This window comes from Silene latifolia, chromosome Y (genome assembly GCF_048544455.1).
Source record: "Silene latifolia isolate original U9 population chromosome Y, ASM4854445v1, whole genome shotgun sequence".
Taxonomy (NCBI): Eukaryota; Viridiplantae; Streptophyta; class Magnoliopsida; order Caryophyllales; family Caryophyllaceae; genus Silene; species Silene latifolia.
The window spans coordinates 290,142,123-290,147,614 of NC_133538.1; the positions used below are offsets into that span (position 1 = coordinate 290,142,123).

Here is a 5,492-nt window from a genome sequence, read left to right on the forward strand (position 1 = left end):
TTAATTTATATAAAAACACGTATTATAGTCGGATATTAATAATAGGTGAAAATAATAATGATATTTCCGTCTTATGTTACCGTCTAGCAAAGATCGTTGCATTTCTATTATAAAGCTGTCTCTTTTCGAACCAACCCGATTCCGACAACACATCACACCCACCTAACATCCTACACTCTACTTTTAAAATATCTCATTTATATATATTTATCTTTTATTACTATATATTATTACTATCATTATTATTATTATTATTATTATTATTATTATTATTATTATTATTATTATTATTATTATTATTATTATTATTATTATTATTATTATTATTATTATTATTATATCTCTCACTCTCACCCTACCGTCCCCACCCTCCCTTTCTCACTTCCTTTCCTTTCATTCTAACACCAGCAACAACGACGATTCCCTGCAACAACAACAAACCCAGACCAACTCCATTTTCGTGACATAAAAACCTCAGATCCCGCCTCCATTCTCAACCAAATTCGATAAATTTTACACCAATAGCTTCCTCATCTCGCCCTCCTTCTTTATATGTAAGAAAGAGCCAAGCTTTCATCCTATTTCAATTCGGCCGTCTTACAAAGGATTCGGATTTTGGGTTAATTTCTTCTATTTTTGGGTTTCGAGTCATCCTTGGGCGATTTTGTGGCGTTTAGGAGAGCAAAAAAAAAAAGGTAACGGTGATAGGTTACTCGACAAATGTCGAAATTTCCGTCTTTTGTGTCATTTTATATGCTCTTGTTTGATAAAGTTTAATCCTTTATGTTTTTTTTCTCAATTGTGTGATAATTTTTGTCTCGATAATGGTATATGACTTAAATGCTACGGAGTACATGTTAGTATATCCTGCTTTACTATCCTTGTGAGATTATAGTTACATTTGGATCATGATGCTGCTAAGTGCTACCACTATATATATCAAAGCTATTGAGTGGTATTTTTTTTAGTGGGGTTATATACTTTAAAGCCTCGCTGAATTCTCAAAATTATGGGTCATATTTTCCCATCATGTCTGCACATTAATAATAATGATTCCAACTTACTCTTTCACCCTAATGTTGGAATTAAGTTGGTTTATTTATGCGCCCTTAACTTAGATTGGTTTAGAACGAGTTGTGTGGTCTTCGGGACCGATTTAAAGTGTAAATTGGGACTGTTTGGTGGTCAATATGAAACGGCTTACTTCTCTGTTTTGGGAATGGTTTCATGGAGGATTTGAGTGCCGATATTGAGCTGGTTTAAGACGGAAATGGGACTACTTTGGGGACGGTTGTATACAACATTTTGGGACTGTTTTGAGTCATTGTGTGCGGAGTTACTCATGGATCGTATAATGCTATTGTGGGGACTGTTTTTGAGTCTTTTTTTGGGACGATTTCTCGCTGTTTTGAGGTAGTCTTTGCAGGAACTTTAGGACAGTTTTGGGGACGGGTTGTATGCTTTTTTAGGATTGTCTTGGGACTGTTTTACATAGCTTAGTTCGGTCGCTTTCAGATTAAATTGGGACTGTTTTGGGATTGTTTTGGAGTCATATTGTAGGCCGGTTGGTCAGTGGCAATCTGTTTTGCAGAGGTCTGTCACGGCTGGATGTCTAGGGGCCTGTGTTGGCTCGGTTTTTGGAGCCGGGTTGCAAGCTGTCTGACAGCCGTGGAGGGTTACAGTGAGGGTTGTCGGGTAGCTGGTTTTGGTGGTTGATTTAGGTGGAATTTATAATTGATTTTAATGTTTATCATGGGTGGGAGAAGAGTAAAGAGTATGGACATAAACGGCAGATTAGTTGGACTTTGTAGTTGGACGATGCTTTATGTGTGGAATAGGTCATGGGTTGGTTAAATTGTTAAATAATTGGGATGGGGAAAATTGAAACGTAAGTAATTGTTTAAGGGATGTGTGACCTTCTTTAATCTTTGTCTCGGCATTAGGGTTGCAGGTCTTGAGGAGAGGTGCTGGTAGCCTAGGCAGGGACGGCCTGTGGCCTGTGCAGGGGCGACTTGTGGCCTGGTTAGGGGCTGCCTGTGGCTAGGGCTGGCCGGTTATGGCCCTAGTCACGAGTAGAGGCATGGCCATGATTTGAACTGTGGCCTAGCCTCGGGTTGTGTACCTTGATTGAGTCGATTTAAATTCGTGTTTGGTTTATTTAAATCTCGTCTCATGCTTTATGTAACTTAATTTGTTAAATACCGTTCATTTATATATTTTTCTCACATGAATCATAATTGTGGAATTCATTATTTGATTATCTCATTTACATATAAAATGACGTGCATGCCTTATAATACGCATCCAATTCGATTATTTACACTTTGTAAGTAGTAAATGGTCTATCTTACATTCGAGTCATTTATAATTGAATTCTTGTCTTTCTTATTATAAATTGTTCATTTTCGTTTATTTACTTTTTTTTATTCAAGTGACGAGTATTTGAGAAATGAGTCACTAATCCATGCTTACGAGTATAACTGGACTTGGATTGTCTTACTTGAATTATCATTCGCTCATTATATGTAGTAGTCTCTTTCCAAGTTGATTCGTATCGCTTGGTTGAGTTGTATTCTTGATAATGCCCTTACGCTATACCGTATTGCTTGACTTATCTTTACGCCTCTTTCGGACTGTCCTACCGATTGTGGGTTTAGCTCATATCTTCCGCCTCTTTCGGACTGTCCTGCCGATTGTGGGTTCTCGATTTCCGATCTGTCTTCGAGTCTTGGATGCGGACTGTTCTGCCGCATGTCGAATCGGGAACTCATCTTGCCCCGAGAGTCGCCAGATTTAGACTAGGACTGAGTCTTGGGAGTACCATTGTCGTCCTACCAGGGGAATTATATTTTGATATATGAGTAGTAAAGGTCTAGCTTGGTTATAGATATTGGTATTTGTCTTTCAAGGTAAGAGTTATGCCTTGTGTTGTTTGTCTTGGTCCTATCGGATACTAGGGGTGAGCTATAAGCCCTCTAGTTGCGATATGATCGTCGGGATTGATGTTCCCATCCGTTCTTATGGTGAGATGCAAGCCATAAGTATGAATGTGACATTAGTAGCCAAGTCCCGTGCAATGTTTGCTAAGTGGTTTTCCAAATGATGGCTGCGGTTTCTATTCTTGTAATTTGCATTGGTTGATCCCTTACTTATCTGTTTCACATGATTCGTATTCCAATCTCATATCTATGTTGTATTTCATTGAAATGCGCGCTTTTGTATAAATGATCGTATTCTTGTCTTTCATATTATTTAATTGTATCACATGATCAGTTGAATCTTTATTATGCTAATGTTGGTCTATCTTGTTCCATCTCAATTATTTGCCATGTTTACATATAAGCTTGACATTCTTACCTTTTGTATGCATCTTATATGACTTACCCATTTTTAGTTCTTTGTTATGTTCGTTTTGACATTTTGTGGCTGGGAGAACCTTGAGTTACTCCCCATTTGATCGTATGCGTTCATGTTTACATGAATGACAGGTATTAGTTGGTGCATTCATGGGGTGAAGACATGTGTGAGCTAGCGAGCACTTTGGCCTTTTAGTCGGTTTATTAGGATTGTTTAGACTCACCTTTTATTGTATTGTCATTCGAGGGATATCTTTTCCCTCACCTTGACTATCACGTTTGTATAATTTAAACTTTATTTCCGCATTCTTTATTTATGTTAAAGATTTTGGTGAACCCGCGCTTTAAATTTTAAAAGTTTTAAAAATTCCTTAAAATTCCGCATTTTATTAGTTATATTTTCCGCTTTATCGCGGGGTGTCACATTTGATCTTGTGTTACATGAGGCATTGGTGGACATAGTTGTGAAAAGAAATTGTGGAACATGTGTGGTATTGAACTTGAAACTACAAGTGGTTTAGCACCTTTCCTTAGGACAGGGAGTACGGAGTTTTAGGACTTAGTATCTCTTCAAGTTAAGGGAGTAGTGGTAATAAAGAAGATGAACTTGAGAAGCTAATGTAAGTATGTGTAACACTTGAGGATTGTGAGATAAGATTGTGGAGATGAGTGTATATATATAGAGGTATGTCGTGTTGTGGTAATGTAGAAGAGATGGAGTAGTGGTCATACCGAGGATTTTATGATATATGTTACGGGAGTGGATATAGGAATGGTTGTCATGCAGTAGTAATGAGGATTATGGGAGGTATAGCAAATGACCTAGTATTAGTGAGTTACGAGGACGTAACATTTATCTTAACAGGAATAGAATACGACAAGAGAGTTTGATGGTCATACAGGTTGCAATTGGAAGTTTGAGTGTTGGTGCAGAATAAGGATGGATTTGTGTGATTGCCGATTTTATTACAGGTAATGGCAGTGCTCGTAGTAGTATGATGTTTATGAGTGAGAGTAACGGATTGTGTGAGGATGTTTATGTGTGTGAGTAAACTTCGAGGACGAAGTTCGTTTTAAGGATGGTAGAATATAACATTCCGTTTTGATGGTTGATCTTATTTTGTGCATTGTATTGGTATTGAGTTGCTAGTGAGTGTTATGGAAGTGAGACAAGGTTGACAACATTATATTGTGGTTATTCGATAATATTATGGAGTTTATATCGAGAGGATTTGTTATCTAGTAGCGTGGTTGGTGGAGTTAGTGTTAGGTGTCCATGTGTTATAGGTTGGGTTGGAATTTCGGGGACAAAGTTCTTTTTTAAGGGGGGAAGACTGTAATACTATGGATTTTATAGGCTAGCACTCGACCGAGTATGGCCTACTCGGTTCGAGTAAAGTGTGTTGGGTATTCTGTTTGGCTTCTGCCCAGGAATACTCGGCCGAGTATGGGTAATACTCGACCGAGTATACTTTATACTCGACCGAGTATCCGGTCTGACAGGTTTAATTCCGCGATTTGGTTAAGGTGATTAGAGATTATTATAAATTATACTTTTACGGTTTCTGAATCATTTTACCAAAACTAAACGACGCTCACTTCTCTCTATAATCACCCTAACCATTCTCAAGGCTAATTGATCGGTCGCAAGTCTACACTTTCGTTGCTTGTCTCAATTTAATGGGTAAGTCTCTAGTTCGTTGTAATCTGCTAATAGATTGTCTTTTAGGGTTTTGCCCCAATTTGTGATTTGGGGGCTTAGGGTTTGTTCATCATATGTGTGTTGATTGTGGATTATAATTGTTGTAGGTGACGATGTGGTAATTGTTGTGCAACTATATGATTAATTGCAGCATAGCGGATTGCGAAAAGGTAGGGTTTCTCCTACTCAGTACTGTTAATTGATTGAGATTGCATATGTTTTATAATTGTTGTTATCTGCTGATCATCGGAGGTTGGGTGTTGTGGTGACGATGTTGGTGTGGTTGTGTTGTTACGGTTGTGGTGTTGTGACAGTTGTGATGCTGTGTGTGTGATTGTGGTGGAGTCACTTGCGGGATTGGCTTCACACCCTAGTTCGCCCTCCGTGGAACCCGTCACGGGAGGGGATGCGCACATTAACGGACAGGGATTGTT

General features: G+C 38.3%; 1 long non-coding RNA gene across 1 annotated transcript; it reads left to right on the forward strand.

Annotated features, from left to right (window-relative positions):
• The first annotated feature begins 370 nt into the window (after positions 1-370).
• On the forward strand, positions 371-3,692 carry LOC141626621 (uncharacterized). The gene is made up of 2 exons (XR_012536224.1): positions 371-695; positions 3,489-3,692. It is a non-coding gene; the product is annotated as an uncharacterized LOC141626621 (long non-coding RNA).
• The last annotated feature ends 1,800 nt before the right edge of the window (positions 3,693-5,492 follow it).